The sequence below is a fragment of the Balaenoptera ricei genome, chromosome 15 (assembly GCF_028023285.1).
Source record: "Balaenoptera ricei isolate mBalRic1 chromosome 15, mBalRic1.hap2, whole genome shotgun sequence".
Classification (NCBI taxonomy): domain Eukaryota; kingdom Metazoa; phylum Chordata; class Mammalia; order Artiodactyla; family Balaenopteridae; genus Balaenoptera; species Balaenoptera ricei.
This window is the reverse complement of record NC_082653.1, coordinates 33,627,238-33,649,843: the sequence shown is the minus strand read 5'-3', so window position 1 is coordinate 33,649,843 and position 22,606 is coordinate 33,627,238.

Sequence of the window (22,606 nt, the reverse complement as noted above, 5' to 3'; positions counted from 1 at the left end):
TGTCTGTAGATTTTCTGATGATGCCCATTTTAACTGTGGTGAGGTGATAACTCATTGTAATTTTGATTTGCATTTCTCTAATGATTAGTGATGTTGAGCATACTTTCATGTGTTTGTTGGCAATCTGTATATCTTCTTTGGAGAAATGTCTATTTAAGTGCAGGATTTTCCAGGATGGCAGGGGTATTACCGGAGGACAGTTGAATTGCAAAGTTCTCTGGGTGAAGGGGCATTAAATGCTGTGTGCATGTGCTGCCATCTCGTGGTATTTTGAGGAACATTTCTCTGATGTGTTCTGGCGCTGTTAACTCACTTGGTGAGGTTTAACCTTTCTGAGCATTGCATACTGCATACTACATACACATACATCTTACATAAACACCCATAAATCCACACACAAAAATTGTGTTCCACAAAATGGGCCACTTTGCCCATGAAGTTATTCACAGGCTATTCTAAATGTAGGAGAACGGATGACAAGGCACATCTCTTCCAAAGAAGGAAAACCACATGTCCCTCCATAGGCCTAGGAGGCTGCCCTATTGAGTCTCTGTTTCCTAAGTGCTTTGGACTGAAGCAGATCTGGGAAACCTAAGGCCTTAGAGATGTAGTTCAATATTTACCAGTTATACACTGAAGTATTCAGTTCTGCTAGTGTGTCATCATTGCTCTTTCCCAGCCTCCCAGCACACACCCTAACTCTGCCCCAGTCATGTACTCATTCTCTGGAAAGTCACAAACAATCCAAGTCTAAACTTCTGCAGTATCTGCTCTCAAACTTCTCTGGACATTCACCCACTGAAGGACATCTGGATTGTGCTATTAGGTTGGGGCTATTATGAATGAAGTTGCTATCAACATCTGTATACATAAGTTCTCTTTTCTTTTGGGTACCATAGCTTTGTAGTAAAGTCTGAAGTCAGGGAGTATGAACCTCCAGCTTTGTTCTTTTTTCTCAAGTTTGCTTTAGCTATTTGGGGTCTCTTGTTGTTCCATATAAATTTTAGGATTATTTATTTTAGTTCTGTGAAAAATGTCACGGCTATTTTGATAAGGATTACATTAAATCTGTAGATTTCTTTGGGAAGTATGGTCATTTTAACAATATTAATTGTTCCAGTCCATGAACACGGGATATCTTTCCTTTTTTTTTGTATCATCTTCAATTTCCTTCATCAATATTTTATAGTTTTCAGAGTATAGGTTTTTCACCTCTCTTGTTAAGTTTATTCCTAGGTATTTTATTCTTTTTGATGTGATTTTAAATGAAATTGTTTTCTTGCTTTCTGTTTCTGATAGCTCATTACTAGTGTATAAAAAAGCAAAAGATTTCTGTATATTAATCTTTTATCCCGTGGCTTTACTGAATTCATTTATTAGTTCTAATAAGTTTTTAGTTTATAGACTTTAGGGTTTTCTATGTATAGTATTGTGTTATCTGCAAATAGTGACAGTTTTACTTCTTCCCTTCCAATTTGAGTGCCTTTTATTTCTTCTTGTCTAATTGCTGGCTAGGAATTCCAGCACTATATTAAATAGAAGTGGTGAGAGTGGGTATCCTTGTCCTGTTTCTAACTTTGAAGGAAAAGCTTTCACCTTTTCACAATAAGTATGATGTCAGCTTGGGTTTGTCACATATAATCTTCATTATGTTGAGATATATTCTCTCTATAACCACTTTGATGAGAGTTTTTTTTTATCATGAATGGATGTTGAATTTTTTAAATGCTTTTTATGCATCTGTTGAGATGATCATGTGAGTTTATCCTTCCTTTTATTAATGTGATGGATTACATTGATTGATTTGCAGATATCAAACCGTTCTTGCATCCCTGGAATAAATCCCACTTGATCGTGGTGCATGATCCTTTTAATATATTGTCAAATTTGGTTTCCTAATGTTTTGTTGAGGATTTTTGCATCAATATTTATCAGAGGTATTGGCCTATAACTTCCTTTTTTTTTGTAGTGTCTTTGGTTTTCATATCAGGGTAATGGTGGCCTCATAGAATGAATTTGGGAGTGTTCCCTCCTCTTCAGTTTTTTCTGGAATAGTTTGAGAAGAATAGACATTAACTCTTCTCTATATGTTTGGTAAACTTTCCCTGTGAAGCCTTTCAGTCCTGGACTTTTGTTTGCTGGCAGGTTTTTTTTTTTTTTTTAATTATTACTAATTCAATTTCACTACTAGTGTTTGGTCTCTTCAGATTGTCTATTTCTTCCAATTCAGTCTTGGAAGAGTGTATGTTTCTAGAAACATCCATTTCTTCTAGGTTGTCCAATTTGTTGGCATATAATTGTTGTAGTATTCTTTTATGATTTTTTCTTTCCCTGTGATGTTGGTTGTAATTTCTCCTCTTTCATTTCTTATTTTATTTATTTGTGTTCTCTCTCTCTTTTTTTTCTTTTCTTTCTTTTTTAACTATGGAATGCTTCATGAATTTGCATGCCATCCTTGTGCAGGAGCCAAAGTGGTCTTAAATAACATATCAGACCAGTTGAACTTAATAGATATCTACAGAACATTCCATCCAAAACAGCAGAATACACATTCTTTTCAAATGCACATGGAAAATCATTCCAATTTTAGTATATGTGTTGCCAAAGCAATTACTTTCTTTTTTTTTCTTAATGAGCCTCGCTAAAACTATCTTTTCAAAAGAACAGCTCTTTGTTTCATTGATATTTTCTATTTCTTTTTTTTGGTCTCTATATTATTTATTTCCTCCCTTTTGCTGATTTTGGACTTTGTTTGTTCTTCTTTTTCTAATTCCTTTAGATAGTCGGTAGGCCTGTATCACTATACAGACCTGTATCACTATAAACTTGAGGTAGGCCTGTATCTTGAGGTAGGCCTGTATCACTATAAACTTCCCTCTTAGAATTGCTTTTGCTGCATCCCATAGATTTCTTGAGGTAGGCCTGTATCACTATAAACTTCCCTCTTAGAATTGCTTTTGCTGCATCCCATAGATTTCTTGAGGTAGGCCTGTATCACTATAAACTTCCCTCTTCAAATTGCTTTTGCTGCATCCCATAGATTTTGGAAAGTTGTGTTGTTATTTTCACTTGTCTTGAGGTATTTTCTGATTTCTTCATTGACCTATTGTTGTTGTTGTTGTTGTTTTAGTAGCATGTTGTTTAGTCTCCATGTGTTTGTGTTTTCCCCATTTTTCTTCTTGTAACTGATTTCTAGTTTCATACCTTTGTGGTTGGAAAAACTGCTTGATATAATTTCTATCCCTTTAAATTTATTGAGACTTGTTTTGTGGCCTAGCATGTGATCTATCCTGGAGAACGTTCCATGTGCATTTGAAAAGAATGTGTATTCTGCACTTTTTGATGGAATGTTCTGTAGATATCTATTAAGTTCAACTGGTCTGATGTGTTATTTAAGACCACTCTTTCCTTATTCATTTCTGTCTGGATGGTTTGTCCATTGATGTAAGTGGGGTGTTAAAGTCTCCTATTTTTATTGTATTATTGTCTATTTCTCCCTTTATGTATATTAATATTTGCTTTATATATTTAGGTGTCCCTATATTAGATGCAAATATGTTAATGAATGTTATATCCTCTTCTTGTATTGATCTTTCAATCATTACACAATGTCCTTCTTTGTCTTTTGTTGTATTTTAAAGTCTACTTTGTCTGATATGAGTATTGCTACCTTAGCTTTCTTGTCATTTTTATTTGCATGAAATATTTTTTTCCATCCCCCTCACTTTCAGTCTGTGTGTTTCTTTACCTCTGAGGTGAGTCTCTTGTAAGCAGCATATAGATGGGTCTTTTTTTTTTATTGAGATATAGTTGATGTACAATATTATATAAGTTACAAGTATACAACATAGTAATTCACAATTTTTTTTTAGTAATTCACAATTTTTAAAGGTTATACTCCATTTATAGTTATTATAAAATATTGGCTATATTTCCTGCATTGTACAGTATATCCCTGTAGCTTATTTTTTTACATAGTATTTTGTACCTCTTAATTCCCTACCTCTGTCTTCCCCTCCCCTCTTTCCTCTCCCCACTGGTAACCACTAGTTTTTTCTCTACATTTGTGAGTCTATTTCATTTTTGTATTCACTAGTTTGCTTTATTTTTTAGATTCCACATATAAATGATATCATATAGTATTTGTCTTTCTCCAACTTATTTCATTTAGCATAATACCCTCTAAGTCCATCCATGTTACAAATAGCAAAATTTCATTATTTTTGATGACTGAGTAATATTCCATTTAGTGTGTGTGTGTGTGTGTGTGTGTGTGTGTGTGTGTATGTATATCTTTATCTATATAATTTGTTGATGGACACTTGGATTGTTTTTATATCTTGGCAATTGTAAATAATGCTGTTATGAACACTGGTGTGCATGTATCTTTTCAAATTAGCATTTTTGTTTTTTTCTACTATGTTCCCAGGAGTGGAATTTCTGGGTCATATTGTACTTCTATTTTTAGTGTTTTGAGGAAACTCCATACTGTTTCCACAGTGACTGCACCAATGAACATTCCCACCAACAGTGTACAGGGGTTCCCTTTTTTCCACATTCTTGACAACATTTGTTATTTGTGTTCTTTTTGATGGTAGCAATTCTGACAGGTGTGACGTTATATCTTGTGGTTTTGATCTGCATTTCTCTAATGATTAGCAACGTTGAGCACCATTTCATGCGTCTGTTGGCCATATGTATGTCTTCCTTGGAAAAATGTCTATTCAGGTCTTCTGTTCATTTTAAAATTGGGTTGTTTGTTTTTTTGCTGTTGAATTATATGAGCTGTTTGTATATTTTGGATATTAACCCCTTATTGGTCATATCATTAGCAAATATTTTCTTCCATTTTGTAGGTTGTCTTTTTGTTTTGTCAATGGTTTCCTTTGCTGTGCAAACCTTTTAACTCTAATTAGGTCCAATTTATTTATTTTTGCTTTTGTTTCCCTTGCTTTAGGAGGCAGATCCAACAATATATTGCTATTATTTATGTCAAAGAATGTTCTGCCTATGTTTTCTTCTAGGAATTTTATGGTTTCTGATCTTACATTTAGGTGTTTAATCTATTTGAGTTTATTTTTGTATATGGTGTTAGAGAATGTTCTAATTTCATTCTTTTATGTGTCACTGTCCAGTTTTTCCAGCACCGCTTATTGAAGAGATTTTCTTTTCTCCATTGTATATTCTTGCTTCCTTTGTCATAGATTAATTGGTCATAAGTGTGTGGGTTTATTTCTGGGCTCTCTATTCTGTTCCATTGATCTGTGTGTCTATTTTTGTGCCAGTACTCAGTCTTGTTCTTTTAAATTTGATCAGCCGCCCTACGTCTTTGGATTGGAGCATTTAGTCCATTGACATTTAAAGGGATTATTGATAGGTATGTACTTATTGCCATTTTGCTACTTGTTTTCTGGTTGTTTTTGTAGTTCTTCTCCTTTTCATTTTTTCCATGTAGTTCGATGACTTTCTTTAGTGGTATGCTTGTGTTCCTCTGTCTCTAGTTTTTGTGTATCTATTGTAGGTTTTTGATTTGTAGTTACCATGGGGTTCATATATGTTGACTATATCTACTTGTTTTGAACTGATAATCATTTAAGTTCAAACACATTCTAAAAGATCTACATTTTTAATCCCCTTCTTCATGTTTTGTGTTTTTAATGTCATATTTTACTTCTTCATGTTTATCCCTTAACTGTTTATTGTAATTATAGTTGATTTTACAATTTTTATCTTTTAGTCTTTGTCCTAGCTTATTCAAGTGGTTGATCCACAGCCTTTACTATATAGTTGCCTTTACTAGTGGGATTTTTCATTCCCTATAAATTCTTACTTCTTGTAGCCTTTTCCACTTAGAGAAGCCCCTATAACACTTCTTTTAGGGTCAGTTTAATATTGACAAACTATTTTAGTTTTTGCTTGTCTGAGGAATTCATATCTCCCTTTCAATTCTGAATTATAATATTTCTGGATTATAATAAAAACAATCTAGGGATTGTATGTTTTTCCCTTTCAGCACTTAAAATATATCATGCCACTCCTTTCTGGCTACAAAGTTTCTACAGAAAAATCAGCTGACAGCCTTATGGGAATTCCATTGTATGTGACTCTTTGTTTTTCTCTTGTTGCCTTTAGAATTCTTTATCTTTAACTTTTGCTATTTTAATTATGTTATGTCTTGGTGTGGGTCTCTTAGTTTCATCTTGTTTTGGACTCTCTGTTCTTACTGTACCTGGGTATCTGTTTCTTCAGATTCAGGAAATTTTCAGTCATAATTTCATTAAATAGATTTTTGACCCCTTTCTCTCATCTCCTGGGACCCCCTATAATGTGAATGTTAGTACGCTTGATTTTGTCCTAGAAGTCCCTTAAACTATTCTCATTTTTAAAATTTGTTTTTCTTCTTGCTGTTCTGATTAGATGATTTCCACTATTCTATATTCCAGATCACTTACGCATTCTTCTGTATCACCTAGTCTGCTGTTAATTCTTTCTACTGTATTTTTCATCTAAGTTATTGTATTCTTCAGCTCTGACTGGTTCTTTTTATATTTTCTAGTTCCTTGTTAAAATTTCCACTGTGCTCATTTGTTCTTTTCCCAAGTTAAGTTAGCATTCTTATTACTAATGTTTTGAACTCTTTATCTGGTAAATGATTTATCTCTGTATCATCAGCTGTTTTTTCAAGTTTTTTTCCTTGTTCTTTCATTTGAAACAAATACCTCTGTCTTCTCATTTTGTTTAACTTTCTCTGTCTCTATAAAATTAGGTGAAACAGTTATCTATTTTGGTCTTGAAGGGGTGTCTTTGTGTGGGAGTGTCCCTATGTAGTCTACAAGTGCCCAGTGGCTTTGGTGGGAGAGCTTGATGTGAAGTGAGCATGGGCTGCATCTTCCCCCAGGGTGTGTTGGCAGCTATCACCTTGGTGAGAGGTGGGGCTAGAGAAGGAGGAGCTAGAGCCAGAGCCAGGTGTGAGCCAGGGCTTCTCCTATGCTCAGCACCATCACCACCCTATTGGGGGCAGGGGTGGGTTCCAAGATATTGGAGCAGAAGCCCTGAGGGTCAGGTTTGAGCTAGTTCCATTTCCTCTAAGTGTACACTCTCCCCCCTTCCAGCAATAGCACCTTTGCCCAAGGGGGGAGCAGTTTTGGATCAAAAGGGGCAAGATTGTGTGCTCACTGTGCATTGGGATGGTCCCAGAATTCCAGTCAGAACTTGGGACAGCTCCCTTTCCACCACCTCTGTGAGCACCAGCAATGGACCCTTGCTACATTCAGATGCAGTCCCTGCTCTGTCCCCTGCAGTCCCAGCTCTGTCCCCTTGAACTGTGTACTCTCCTCAGCAATGGCAACCACCGTAGCAGGGAGCTGTGCTGGAGCCAGAGTGCCCTGAGCGGATGCTCATCATGGGCTGGGGACACACTGGGGTGGTGGCAGAAAAACAGCTAGAGCCCTGGGCAGTTTCATCTGTTTCTTGGGAGTAAGCAAGCAGGTGCATGAACTTCATGAGCAAAGTCTAGGTTTCTCACAGCCGTCCTCTAAGTCCCACTGGTTTTCAAACCAGCGAAGGGGACTTGTCTTCTGTGTGTTGGACCCCAGGACTGGGGTTCCCAGTATGTGGTTCTAAATACTGACTCCCCAGGGAGGATCATCAAGCCTGTATAATCCCCCTCCTCTTCTGTATCTGCTGCTAGGGACTCAGGTCCTGGCTGATCACTTCTCCTCCCTTCCTACCCAACTCTGTGTGGGAGCCTTGGTTATAGAAGAGTCTTTCTGCCAGTCTCCAGTTTGTTTTCAGTGAGAATTGCTCCACATGTAGAGGTATTCTTGATGTGTTCATGGGGAGGTGAGCTCAGCCTCCTCCTACTCCACCATCTTGATCTCTTCCTGTCACTATTTTTTATTTTAGCTATTCTGATAACTATATAGTGATATCTCACTGTGGTCCTAATTTGCGTTTCCCTAATGTTTCATAATGTTGAACATCTTCTTATGTGTCAACTTGCCATCTGTATAGCCCCTTCAGTGTGTGTCTCTTCTGCCCATTTTGTAATTGGTTTGGGTTTTTTTCAAGCTATTGATTTTTTTTGTTTTTTTTTTTGGCTGCGTTGGGTCTTTGTTGCTGTGTGCGGGCTTTCTCTAGTTGCAGTGAGCAGGGTCTACTCTTCGTTGCAGTGTATGGGCTTCTCATTGAGCTGGCTTCTCTTGTTGTGGAGCACAGACTCTAGGTGCATGGGCTTCAGTAGTTATAGCACATGGGCTTAGTTGCTCCACGGCTTGTGGGATCATCCCAGACTAGGGTTCAAACCGTGTCCCCTGCACTGGCAGGTGGATTATTAACCACTGCACCACCAGGGAAGTCCCAAACTATTGAGTTTTAAGTGTTCTTTATATACTCTAGATATGTCATTTTTTTCAGATATGTAGTTTGCAAATATTTTCTCCCTATCTAGAGATGCTCATCGTCTTTAAAGAATTTCTTGCACCGGAAAAGTTTTTAGTTATGATGAAGTTAAATTTATTATTTTGCCCTTTATTTATCAGGATTTCGGTATAAAATTTAACAACTCTTTTCTAACCCTAGATCATAAATATTTTCTCTTGTTTTTTTTTCTTCCTGAAAGGTTTATAGTTTTGCATTTTACATTAAAGTTCATGATCCATTTCAAGTTAATTTTTGTATAAGGTGTGAGAATTGGGTCAAGGTTTGTTCTTTGCCTATGGATGCCCAATTGTTCTATCACCCTTTCTTGAAAAGGCTGTCTTTCCTCTGTTGAGCTGCTTTTGCACCTTTGTCAAAAATGCATTCACTATACTTGTGTGGGGCTATTTCTGGGTTTTCTATTCTGTTCCTTTGATCTATATCTTTATTCTTCTGCCAATACAACACAGTCTTAATTATAGCTATGTAATAAGCCTTGAAATCAGACTGATTTCTCCCCCTTTATTCTTATTTTTCAAATTGTTTTAACTATCATAGTTCCTTTGCCTTTCCTTATAAATTTTTCAATAATATTTTCTAAATCTACAAAAAAGTCCTACTGGGATTTTTATATGATTTGCTAAACCTGTATACCAATTTGGGGATAATCGATCTCTTTTCCATATTGGGTCTTCAATCCATGAACATAGTATGTTCCTCCATTTATTTAGACCTCTTTATATTTCTTTCACCTGTGTTTTGTAGTTTTCAGCATGTAAGTTTTGTACAAGTTATGTTACATTTGCATGTAAGTATATCTTTTTAAGTAATTGTAAATGGTATTGTATTTTCAAATTTAGTGCCCACATATTTGTTGATAGTGTAGGTTGATCTTGTATGCTGAACTCACTTATTAGTTCTAGGAGGTTTTTTTATTACTGTTTTTTTAGATTCTTTGGGAATTTCTAGGTAGAACAACATGTCATCCACAAAGAGGACCCATTTATTTTGCTAGGAAATTTCTGATATAGTTATGTGATTGTCTTCTTTGGCCTGCTAATATGGTGGATTACATTGTATAATTGGTTTTCAAATATTGAATCAGTCTTGCATTCCTGGAACCAGCCCTGCTTGTTCATGATATATAATTCTCCCTATATTTTGCTGAATTCTATTAGTCAATATTTTGTTAAGAATTTTTGTATCTATATTCAGGACTATTGGCCCATAGTTTTCTTTTTCTTTTCTTCATTTTCTTCTTTTCTTTTTTTTTTTTTGTACAGTCTTTATCTGGTTTTGGTATGAGGGTGATACTGGCTTCCTATAATGAGTTGGGAAATGTTCACTCCTCTTATTCTATTTTGGAAGAGATTTTGTAGAGTTAATTTTAATTCTTCTTTAAATGTTTGCTAGAATTCTCCAATGAAACCATCTGGGTTGGAGATTTCTTTTTCAGGAGGTTAATTATAAATTCAATGCATTTAGTAGTTATGTGGCTATTCAAATTATCTATTTCAATTGGGTGAGTTGTGGTAGTTTGTGCTTTTGTAGTAGTAGTTGTTAAATTTATGTGTGTAGAGTTGCTTATAGTATTCCATTATTATCTTTTGATGTCTGCATGGTCTGTAGTGATGTAATAGGGGCAGGGCAGGTGCATGGTTGTTAGCGAGTGACCAGTAGTGGTCCTGTTAAGCCATTGTCAGCGTCACAGTGGGCCCCTCCCCCAAGCTAGCAACCGTTAGGGAGCAACTGTTAGTGAGTAAACGTTAGCAGTCCTGCTCAGCCATTGGTTGGAATCACAGTGTGCCCCTTCCCCTCCCCTTCCTCTGTATAAAAGGAGCCTGAATTTGGATGAAGGGAAGATGTGTTACTGAGCCCAAGCTCACTCTTGTCCCCAAAACCATCTTGTCCCAGTCCGAATTCAGGCTTCTTTTATACAGAGGAGGGGGAGTGGAAGGGGCCCACTGCAGTGCCAACCAATGGCTTAGTGGAACCACTATTGGTTGCTTGTTGACAATTGCTCACTTGGGGGAGGGGCACACTGTGACACTGACCAATGGCTGAGTGGGGATGCTACAGGTTGTGCCTGCCCCGCCCTTATTACAGATGGTTTTTTTGAGACACTAGTCTGCCATCTTCTCCGTCTGCTAACTTTCTGGCTAAAGTCATTATTCCTTGACCCAACAACTCGTCTGCCAATTTATTGGGCTGTCATGCAGTGAGCAGAGCAAGCCTGGGCTTGGTAGCAATTTTGGCAAAGCCAGCCAGGAGCCTTGCTGCTTGTGGCCAATTGCCCTGGTTGGAGAATTTTAGGGTGAGGCCCTAGCAGCTGCCTGGACCACTTGTCCTGAGGCTCTTCCTTTCAAAATTTCCTGAAGTGGCACCGGCTGCCCCAGTGCTTGGCAGTTGGAGCAATGAATCAACATTTGGGAGCCAATGGGCTCCATATATTAGGGTATTCGCCTTTTTCTTTAGGAGAAAAGCCAATTTGTTTTACATTTGATTGGGGTAGCCTGTTGGAGAGGGAAATTGTTGTTGGACTCTACCTGATTTGTGAACTGGTTTATTTGCTTTTGTTTTGCATTCATTCATGATGGGATGTGTGCTTTTGGTATTGGAATTTGCTTGTGCTTTTTGTGTTTTGCTGTTTTTGAGCTTATAAATTTGGGAAATACTCCATCTGTCCCTAAGGAAAGGCCTTTGGGACATATCTTAAATAAGTGGGCAAAATATTGCTGTGGGCCTGTGACTAAGAAAGAGATGATATTCTATTGTAATAGTGTGTGGTCCAAATATATGTTAGGATCAGGAGAGCGATGGACCTTGAATGGCTCACTTAATTATTATACGATCTTGAAATTAGAATTGTCTTGTGAAAGAGCAGGTTAAAATGAGATTCTAATATGTAGAAGCATTTATGCTATTGCATCAGGAGGAAAAGAAGTCAGATGGCTGTTGTCTTATGGTACAGCAGTGTAAAGGGAAAACCTGTTCTACAAGAGGGAGAGGGAGAAAATGAGACTGAGGACATGTTATTTCAAAACATAAACCCCCCTCCAGCAAACCCAGCTCTCCCACTGGCTGAGCAGGCTGCATTGGCTGTTGTTCCAACTGCCCTCATGCCACCAATATATTCACTCCTTTCACCATCTCCTGTTTCCCCTACTTATGGGGATCAATTAGAAGTTTCTGTGTTAACCTCCAGGGCACAGGGGCCTGGTTTGGTGTCACCATCTAAGACCTGACAGGGCACCCAATTTGGACTGGGACCCACTTCCAGAGCAGGGCAATTTCCCTTGCGCCAATATCCTGTAAGAGGTCTTAATGCAGATGGCCAACCAGCTGGGTTTCTATGGGTGCACAAGCCATTCTCAATTTCAGATTGGTTTAATTGTAAAAATCATAAACCTTCTTACCAAGAGGACCCCCTCTGCATGACTGAACTTTTCACTTCTATCTTTGCCACTCAACATCCCTCTTGGGCAGACATTGTAATGGGTTGCCCAGTAATGGCGCTCAGTGATGGCCACGTGCTAAGAGCTGCTCACTACCCTGCTCTATTACACTGAGAGGCCTAGACAGCAATGGGTTTGTGAACCCTTAGAAGGGTTAAGGTTGCTCTTCGATAAGGGTAAGAATTGAGATTAAAATTTCATTGTAGAAGGAATTTCATCAGGTTCAAATTGTTGTAGATAAAGAAAGAATTGTATTACTTACTAAGAATTTTAAGGAATATTCCCAACACAAGGTTGATCAATTCCATTTCACAATCACCCCCTCCTCACCCCTGTTCAGCGGGAAGTAGCCAGAAAGATCATCACCCCTTTCCCCACAAGATTGTGAAACGGACATTGACAGTGGGGAATTGTAATAGGGGCAGGACAGGTGCATGGCTGTTAGTAAGCAACCAGTAGCAGTCCCACTCAGCCAGTGGTTGGGGTTGCAGTGGACCCCTCCCCCAAGCGAGTGACCATTAGTGAGCTACCATTAGGGAGCAGCTGTTAGTGAGTAACCATTAACAGTCCTGCTCAGCCACTGGTTGGAATCACAGTGGGCCCCTCCTCCTCCCCTTCCTCTGTATAAAAGGAGCCCAAATTTGGACTGAGGGAAGATGGTTTTTTTGAGACACTAGTCTGCCATCTTCTCGGTCTGCTAGCTTTCTGATTAAAGTTGTTATTCCTTGCCACAACAACTCGTCTCCCAATTTATTGGCCTGTCATGCATTGAGCAGAACAAGCTTGGTAACAGTGATATCTTCTGTTTCACTACAGTATTAGAAGCTTATGTATTATAATCTCTAAGAACTATTATCAGAGAGATATTAGTAGTCTTTATTTCCCTTTGTCACTCTTGCTAGAGGTCTGTCAATTTTACCAATCTTGTCAAAGAGCAAACTTTTTGCTCTATTGATCTTCTCTATTTTTATGTTTGCAATTTCATTGATTTCTGTTTTTTATTATTTCCTTCCTTGTGCTAGCTTTTGGTTTATTTTGCTCTTGTTTTCCTAGGTTCTTGAGGGAGCGATTAGGTAAATGATTTGAGATATTTTCTTTTCTCTAATGTAAGCATTTAGTGCTGTAAATTCCCCTCTTAGCACTGCTTTAGCTGTGCCCCATAAATTTTGATATGTCGTGTTTCCATTTTTACTTATTTCACTCTATTTAAAATTTTTTCCTTGAGACTTCCGTTTTGATCCATGGATTATTTAGAATGTATGGTTTAGTTTCCAAGTACTTTGGAGATTTTCTTGTTATTTGTTATGGATTTCTATTTTGATAGCTGGGCAAATGTCTTTTATTCCCTTCTATGCCCTCCTGGCCAATCCTAGCTCCCCTCCTGGTGTGTGGGTAGGTGTCACAATGGGACCTTCATGACATCACTGCCCCTACCCCAGTTACTTTATTCTGGGAATTGCCTCCCAACCTGCCCCAGCCCAACTCCCAGTCTCAGAGGTACCAATCCAGCAATAGTGCTTCCCTTTTTCTAGCTCCTGTTTCCATCTTACCCCATCCCACCCCCACCTGTCCAGAGTGAAGTTGATTACACATCCCAAATTTGCACAAGAAAAAAGTAACTGAGGTGCAAAGAGTATAATATTGTCACAGGTTGATAGCCCAGATGTACAGATGCAATGAGCAGGAACACAGAGAAATGGATCCTCCAGGAGAGTGCCAAGCCTTGAGGACTCAGACAAGGAAAGGAGAGGCACTGAAACCTGGGGCTCTGGACCTGAGTATCAGGGTGGCAGAGACAGGGAACACAGGAAATCAGGGTCTCAGCAGCTTTGGGGAACATGGGTGAGGTTTGACTGAGGGAGCCCATATGTTCCTGGGTCCTTGGTGGCCAACACTAGAACCAGCCTGAGGAAGATACACTGGGAGAGGTAAGGGTGTGTGTGTGTGTGCTCTATCTTTGGAAGACCTTGGTGCTTAATGGGGTTGTCCTGGAAGGGACCGGGCAGGTGGGGTGGTGGGTGTTCTGGATGTGTGAACAGAGGTCTGAGACTCCTCCTGCAGGGAACACCATCTGTGAGTCATCATTGGGTGATGGCCAGGAAATAGGCTCCTTTCTTTCTTTTTTTTTTTGGACCATGCCGTCCAGCTTGTGGGATCTTAGTTCCCCACTAGGGATTGAAACTGAGCCCTTGGCAGTGAAAGTGCAGAGTCCTAACCACTGGACTGCCAGGGAATTCCCAGAGGTTCCTTTCTATTATTTTCTATTTTTTACATCAAACTTATTCATTCAACATAGATTGAACAAATAACCTCTAAAAAGTTTTAATTCAGGAAATAGCCACTTCCTGCCCTGGCCTGTCCCCATTGCCTGCCCCCTTAGAAAGCCATTTTCTCCTGTTTGAGCTGAGTCACAAAGATACTCTCTTATATTCCCTCCCTCTCCCCACACCCCAGCATGGCCAGCTCTAGTTCAAGGCATCCTGCTGTCTCCAGTCTGCTGTGTGTGAGCACTTAGATCTCACAATTGCTACACTGCCATTTGTTCCAACATTTTGGGTCATAGCGTCTTTGCTCTAAAGCAGTGTTTTTCTGGTGAGTGTTTTCAGTAAGCCTTGCTTTGCCTTTTCTTTCCACTTCTTTTTGTAGTTTTTTATATTTCTCCCCAGCTTCTTTTTACTTATTTTTGAATGAGGTTTTTTTTCCCAGATTGGTTTTTAGCAGGAAGTTCATCCAAAGGAGGATTGAGTGCTGTGGCCTATTCTCATAAATTACTAGAAGCCAAGGTTTTTGTGCGTGGGTGTTTTTCTCTATTTGAAGACATAAGATGCAGTAGCTAACATGAAAAAACAAACAGAAAGAGAACTAATTACAGAAGCTTTCCCAATGTAGCTATTCCCTCAGCTCTGGAAACAGACCCTGTGTTAATTCTGCAGGCCCCACACACTCTCCATGAGTCACAATCTTGGAAACCACTATCTGGAATTTTATGGTTCTCAATTGATTGCCTTTCTTTTTACTTTGATTTCAGTTCTTTGCATTGGTCTTCTAACTCATTTTGCTGCTCTGTACCATGTGTATGACTTCCTTGCATCTGGTGGCGTAGAATGGTGGTTTGTATATTTTTGCATCTGTGAAGTATTCTAGTGCAATGTCTCCACCACAATTTATTTCTCCATTCTTCTGTTAATGTACACTTGGTCTGTTTTCAGTTTTGCTTCTTTGAACAAGATTTACCTGTCTTCTGGGACACACATGCAAAGTTTTATCTAGTAGTGGAATTGCAGGGCCAAAGTTCACACTCAGCTTCATTGGATAAAGCCAAACTCTTTTCCAAACTCTTTGCCAGACAATAAGTTCCCTCTATTCTACTTCCCAGCAAATACATTAATTTTTGCTGTTCACAAGAATAAGTCTCCCCTTCCTCTTCCATCAAATGTTTTTAGTCAGGGCTTCCCTGATGGCACAGTGGTTAAGAATCTGCTTGCCAATGCAGGAGACACGGGTTTGAGACCTGGTCCAGGAAGATCCCACATGCTGCGGAGCAAATAAGCCCATGTGCCACAACTACTGAGACTGTGCTCTAGAGCCTGCAGGCCACAACTACTGAGTCAGCGTGCCACAGCTACTGAAGCCCGCGTGCCTAGAGCCCATGCTCTGCAACAAGAGAAGCCACTGCAATGAGAAGCCTGTGCACCGCAACAAAGAGTAGCTCCCGCTCACCGCAACCAGAGAAAGCCTGCATGCAGCAACAAAGACCCAATGCAGCCTAAATAAATAAATAAATAAATAAATTTATTAAAAAAAATGTTTTTAGTCATAGCAATTTTCACCACCCAATATCACTCTCTACATATATTTATTGTTGTTTTCCCCTCCATCTTAAAATGTAAGTTCCAGGAGACAGAGATTTCCTCTGCCTTTTCAAAGTTGTTCTTTTGGGTCTAGAACAGTGTAAGGCACATAGTCGGTGCTCAGTAAATACTTGTTAAATGATTGAATAAATACATAAAATAAATCAGAATTATTAAGATAATAAAAACACTAAAATATGTACAACCTTAAAATTAACGGATGCTTGTGAAGAGACCCAACATCAAAAAGGAGTCTGCATAATAACCTGGAAAGTGTTCTATTTCCCTCTCTCTCTCGTATGGGCTGCATTCTCTGTTTAGAACTCTTTTCTGGCCATGGATTGATAGTTTTTGGTCATCTGATTTTTTTCATCCCTCTCTACCCACTTTTCATTCCCTCTTCCATTCACAGGCAAATTTCTTGAGATGACAACAACACATTTTGAACAGTTTTAGCCCAATCCTATCTGACCTCATAACCCACTACTCCATCCCAAACCTGGTATCCCCATGGTTACCAGGTCTCTCATCCTCGTTTGACCCTTCACCTGTGGACAGGACCCCTGGGTCTGCTACTCTGTCCTTCTTATTTATTTATTTATTTATTTATTTATTTATTTATGGCTGTGTTGGGTCTTCGTTTCTGTGCGACGGCTTCCTCTAGCTGCGGCAAGCGGGGGCCACTCTTCATCGCGGTGCGCGGGCCTCTCATTATCGTGGCCTCTCTTGCTGCGGAGCACAGGCTCCAGACGCGCAGGCTCAGTAGTTGTGGCTCACGGGCCTAGTTGCTCTGCGGCATGTGGGATCCTCCCAGACCAGGGCTCGAAACCGTGTCCCCTGCATTGGCAGGCAGATTCTCAACCACTGCGCCACCAGGGAAGCTCTATTCTGTCCTTCTTGATCCCTCTTTGCCCTAGGCCTCAGCGGCACCACATTCCCATAGCTCCAGCTTAACACATCGCTTTTCCACCCTGGATTCTATTCCCTCAATGTCTTTGTTTAGGATCCTGGAAGCAGAGCCTGGGTGCAGGACTTATGAGCATGTGCCTCACTGGGGGCTCCCAGGAGAAACTGTAAAGGAGTGAGCAGGTGGGGCTCCCTGCTTGTGGGTGTGGTGAAATCTAGCTTCCACCTGACCCTGGGGTACTGTGGACTATGAATTGCATAGTCTGTCCTGTCTCCAGACTTTTTTCCCCATCACCCCAGGCAGGCCTTTGCCTCAGGCATTGGAGGAGGTGGCTGGCACAACTCCCTGGTCTGGCAGAAAGGAGGATTCAAGAATGATCCTTCAGAGGATGGAGGAGGGGTGAGCTAAGCTAAACCCCCTTAGTCCCTGGGGGGAGACACACTGACCAAGACTGATAAACAGGACATCAGGGGTTCTGGGAGGGCACAACTAACTCTCTTTTACATAAATTTATATGGGAATATCTCCAGGATCAGCCCTGGGTTTTCTCCTCTCTTCCGTTTCTACTCTCCCACCCAACAAGCATGTCCCTGTCATGGCTTCAGTTGCCATCTCTACACTGGCCACTCCCCAGCATATTCCCCTAGTCTACGACCTGAACAGTAGCCTGCTCCTGACCATCTCCTCTTGGTTTATTGAGCATCTCAAACTCAACCTCTCAAATATATGATGTGTAGTGTGTGTGTGTGTGTGTGTATACATATATATATATACTTTTTTTTTTCCAATTTTTTCATGTGGACCATTTTTAAAGTCTTTATTGAATCTGTTACAATATTGTTTCTGTTTTATGTTTCGGTTTTTTGGCCAAGAGGCATGTGGGATCTTAGCTCCCCGACCAGGGATCAAACCCACAACCCCTGCATTGGAAGGCGACGTCTCAACCACTGGACTTCCAGGGAAGTCCCTATATAGGCTATTTTAAGGTCTGTGAAAGGGCACAGTGGGCCCTGTTTGTGGCTGTATCTCAGGGTTGAGTGCAGTGGTTAAATGCATGGTAGACATTGAGCACGTATGTGTACAGGGGGTGGTGGGGATGAGTGAAAGAGCTGAAAGGATGGTGAGGGAAAGCCAGGCTCCAGTGAGGAGAAAAACAAGCACCTGTAAGAGAGCAGTGTGTGGGCCTTCAGGGGGACTCAAGGAAGTCACTACAGGAAATGTGGTAAATGCACTGAAAAAAATCCCTTCAATTTGAGTGGGGTCTCTGGGATTAAAGATGGGACATCTATAGGGAATTTAGGGGAAAAATGGAGCTTGGGATTTGGAATTGGGATGTGGTTGATAAGGAAGTAGGGGATTGAGAAGGATACATGGGGGGATTGGTGGAAGAATCCTTAGACTTTGGTGCAAGGAACCAGGCTGGGCTTCTTGAGAGACATCAAGTGGGGAGGTGGTAGCAGGCGAGTGGGTTGTGGGGTGAGGTCTTTGGGGAAAGGGCTGGAGCTGTGGCCCTCGAGTATAGCTGCTCCATAGAGACCCGTGTCTATACGATAGCTGATGGAATTGCTATAAGTGAGTTACAAGAAAAGAGGGGGCTTGAGTGTTGGGATTACAACTAGGAGCCAGTGAGGATAAATTGCTGGACTGGAGGAGGAAGCGTGAGGCCTTGGTTCAGGGGAAGGTGAGGCTGAGACTTGGGATTTGTGTGTGGCAACTAGAGTGATGAGCCATCCTGATTTGCCCGGGCCTGAGCTGGTGTTAGCACTGGAAGGCCCACATCATCGGAACCTCCCACAGCCCCAGGCAAACCAGGACACTTGGTGACCATAGCGACAACAGGAGTTCTGATGGGGGATGTGCCAAATGGAGCAGAAGGTTTCAACCATGTCTGTTCATTGCAATAATCTGGGGAACTTTAGAACTCCTGATATTCGCTCATCACCACAAAACAATTATCGCTGGAGCTGGGGAAGTGAGGTCCTGGTGGCAGTAACTTTGGGAGCAATCCCAGGTGGGCCTCATGTGCAGACAGGATGACAACCACGTGGTTACAGCAGGGTTCTAACCTTAAATTCCAGTCCAGGGACCCGAGGAAGTGAGCTTCTCATCAGTACTGCCAGTTAGCATGGGAGGGACTCTTCTGTGGGGTCCTCACCCTGCAGCCTTGTGAGAATCTCTGGGGGTTGTGATTTCAGAGGACCTGCTTGTTAGCAGAACACCCAGCACCTGCCCCTCCTGGAACATTAATGATCATGGGCAGTGTGCCAGACAGAGCTCCATGGAGCTTTCAGAAGGGAAGGTGGTGGGGGTCTATGGCTCCACTTCAGTGTGCAGACACTGTAGGTTCTCAGGGGTCCCTAGGGACATGAACACACAGTGGTATCAGCTGTGTCATATGTGTGTGTGTGTGTGTGTACCTCCAGAGACACATGGGCATGTGCTCTCTCCCTGTGTGCACACAGGTGCAGGGCCCTGCCCACCCCAGACAGCAGGGCCAGGTCTCTCGGTTCAAAATATGGGGTCTTGGCCCTGAACGGAGGTGGGAGTTTTCCACTCTACTGGGTGTCACAGACCCACAGTAAAGAGAGACTTCCCTCTTCACGGCAGTGCCCCCCAGGGACCACTCTGGCGGGATTGCTGAGCAAATGGCCTTCAGACTTCACCTGCATCATTGGTCCCCCTGAGTCTCCAGCCTGCCCAACTTTGAACTGGAACTGACACAAAAGCTTTCCTGAGTCTGCCTGCTGGACTTCAGACTGGAAATACACCATCAGCTCTTGGCCTTCAAACTGAACTGGAAGATTGGCTCTCCTGGTCTTAAGTCTGCTGGCCCAGACTGCAGATTTTGGACTCACCATCCCCCTAATCATGTGATCCAACTCCTTATAATAAATCTCTCTCTCTTGCTGATATAGATATAGATATAGATATAGATATATATCATATTCTGTTTCTCTGGTGAACCCTGATTAATATAACTCTCCAAATTGATCTACAGGTTCAACACAATACCTATCAAAACTCCAGCTGGAGTCTTCAGAGAAGTTGACAGGCTGATCCTAAAATTCATGTGAAAATTCAAGGGATCCAGAATAGCTAAAACAACCTTGGGAAAGAAAAACAAAGTTGGAAGACTCATACTTCCTGCTTTCAAGACTTATTGTAAAGCTACAGTAATCAAAACAGTGTGGTACTAGCATTTGGACATACAGATCAATGGAACAGAATTGAGAGTCCAGAAGTAAATCTTTATATTTATGGTGAATTTGTTTTTGAGAAAGATGCCAAAACAATTCAATAGGGAACAGATAGTGCTACTGAGCCCAAACTTGTTCTGTTCACCACAGGACAGGCAAATAAATCAGGAGATGAGCTGTTGGAACAGGAATAATGCTTTTAATCAGGAAGCTCAGCAGACCAAGAAGATGGCCGGCTAGCCTCTCAAAGAACCATCTTACCTCAGTCTGAATTTGGACTCCTTTTATATACAAAAGGAGGAGGGGCCACTGTGGCACCGACCAATGGCTGAGCAAGGCTGTTATAGCTTGCGCCTGCCTTGCTACTATTACACCCTGAGTAGAAAGGTGCGACACCAGAAAGCATCCAGGTCTGAAGAAGTACCAGGCTGCCAGCAACATAGTCCTCCAGCTTGCAGTGGAGCAAGGCCCGCAAGCGGCGGAAACCACGGTGGCCACGTGGAGGCAGTTGACGCGCGCATTACTGGGACCACCATCTGAGGCAGGGGCTCCCTGGGATCAGCCTGCTCCTGGCTTCACTGGTCAGTTCGTGACCCATGAGGTGGCCTGGGAGCTGGTGTCCCAGAGCAGAGCTTCAGTGGGTGGACGGCAGGCGCCGGGCCAGTCTGGTGGGCTAGGTGCGGCCAAGTGGGGAGAGGAGAGGTGAGTGGCCCCTGCCTTAACCATGTGCGGGCTGGTGCCAGGGAGGGAGGAGAGAAGGGCCTTCAGGTTCAGGCTGGGGAGGCCACTATTACAATAGTGTTTTCAACAAATGGTGCTGGGACCACCAGATAGCCACCAGCAAAATATAAATTTGTACCACTATTTCATACCATATACAAGAATTAATTCAAAATGAATCAAAGACTTAACTATAAAACTTTTAGAAGAAGAAATAGGAATAAAATTTTGTGACCTTGGATTAGGCTATAATTTCTTAGCTATGATGCTAAAAGCACAAGTGACTAAAGAAAAAATAATGGACTTCATCAAAATTAAAAATTTGTGCTTCAAAGGACACCACCGAGAAAGTGAAAAGTGAAAGTGAAAAGACAGCTCACAAAATGGGAGTAAATATTTGCAAATTATATATCTGATAAGAGAATTTACCTAGAATACATAAATGACTCTTACAACTCGACTTAAAAACCCTAAACCCCAACTAAAATATGAGTAAAAAATTTGGATAGACATTTCTCCAATAGCCAAGAAGCACATGAAAAGATGCTCAACACCATTAGTCACTAGGGAAATGCAAATTGAGAGCACAATAAGATTCCACTCCACTAAGATGAATGATACCACTACACTAGGATGGCTGTAGCTAAAAAGACAGACAGAAAGTGCCAGGATAGGGGGAAAAGGAATGCTTGTAGATTGCTGGTGAGAATCTAAAATGGTGCAGGCACTTTAAAAAACTGTCGGGTGTTTCCTCAAAATGTTGAACATAGAGTTACACTTTGACCGAGAAATTCCACTTCTAAGCGTGTACTCAAGAGAAATGAAAACCTACATCTAGGCATAAACTTTACATGAATGCTCATAGCAGCTTTGTTCATAATAGACAAAGGGTGGAAACAGTCCAAATGCCCATCCATTTATTTAAATAAAATGTGGTTTATACATAAGATGGACTATTTTTCAGCAATAAAGGAATGAAGTTCTGATACATGATTCAATAAGAACAAACTTTGAAAACATACTAAATGAAAGAAGATAATCTAGAAGAGAAGATAGTATAGAAGAGACCACATGTATGATTCCATTTATAAGAAATGTTCAAGTTGGCAAATCTATAGAGACAGCAGATTACCTAGACAGTAGTTGTTTAGGACTGGGGGCATCTTGGTGAATAGAAATGACTGCTAAGGGGTACAGTTTTTCTTTGGGGTGGTAAAGAAGTTTGAAAATTAGATTGTGATGGATGCACAACTCTGTGAATATACTAAAAACCAGTGTACATTTTAAATGGATGATTATGTGGTATGTGAATTATATCTCAATAAATCTGTAAAAATACAAAAAAGAGAAGAAGAAAGAAAAGTGACCAAAGAGGCTATGGATGACCCCTAGGCATTCCCCATCCAGGCCCCCTCTCCTGCCTGATGTCCGTCTGTCTGTCAGCCCCTCCAGGATCCCAGGGTCCATCCATCTGACAGGCAGCTGGTAACACTGACAGGCAGCAGTTGGCCATTCAGTTGGTCAGGTGGGCTGCACGGCTCAGCCAATCAGGATCATCCAGCATTTGGTTCCTTGGAGACAGAATCAGTTAAAGTGACAAAGCCTCCATCAGATTCCTCAGTGAGTCAGGACTATTTGTTGGTCTAGGCTCAGTCAGGAGTGTAGTTGAGGAATATCTGTGGCCAGAGAGGCAGTGGAAGGTGAGGCAGTGCAGGGACAGAGTGGGAGCATGCCCTGGGCCCAGAGAAGGGCAGACACCTGGCTGCGTGTGGGCAGGCAGAGGAGCTTCCAGGAAGGAGAGTCCCCATCTGCCTGGTAAGAGGTGACAGCACACAGCAGGGATGGGGCAGGATGAGTGCCCCTCCCAGAGCAGGCTCTCTCCCAGGGCTGGACTCCCTCCTGTAACCTGAAGGAGGACAGGCCTCCTTTGGAGCAGGCTGGGGATAGGCTGGGACCCGGGAAGAAGTGGGAGGAGGAGTTCTGGGCACGGGGATTAGGACAGGATCCTGGGATCTGAGCTGTTGGGGTCAAGAGGGGGCTGCCTGGCCCCTGGGGAAT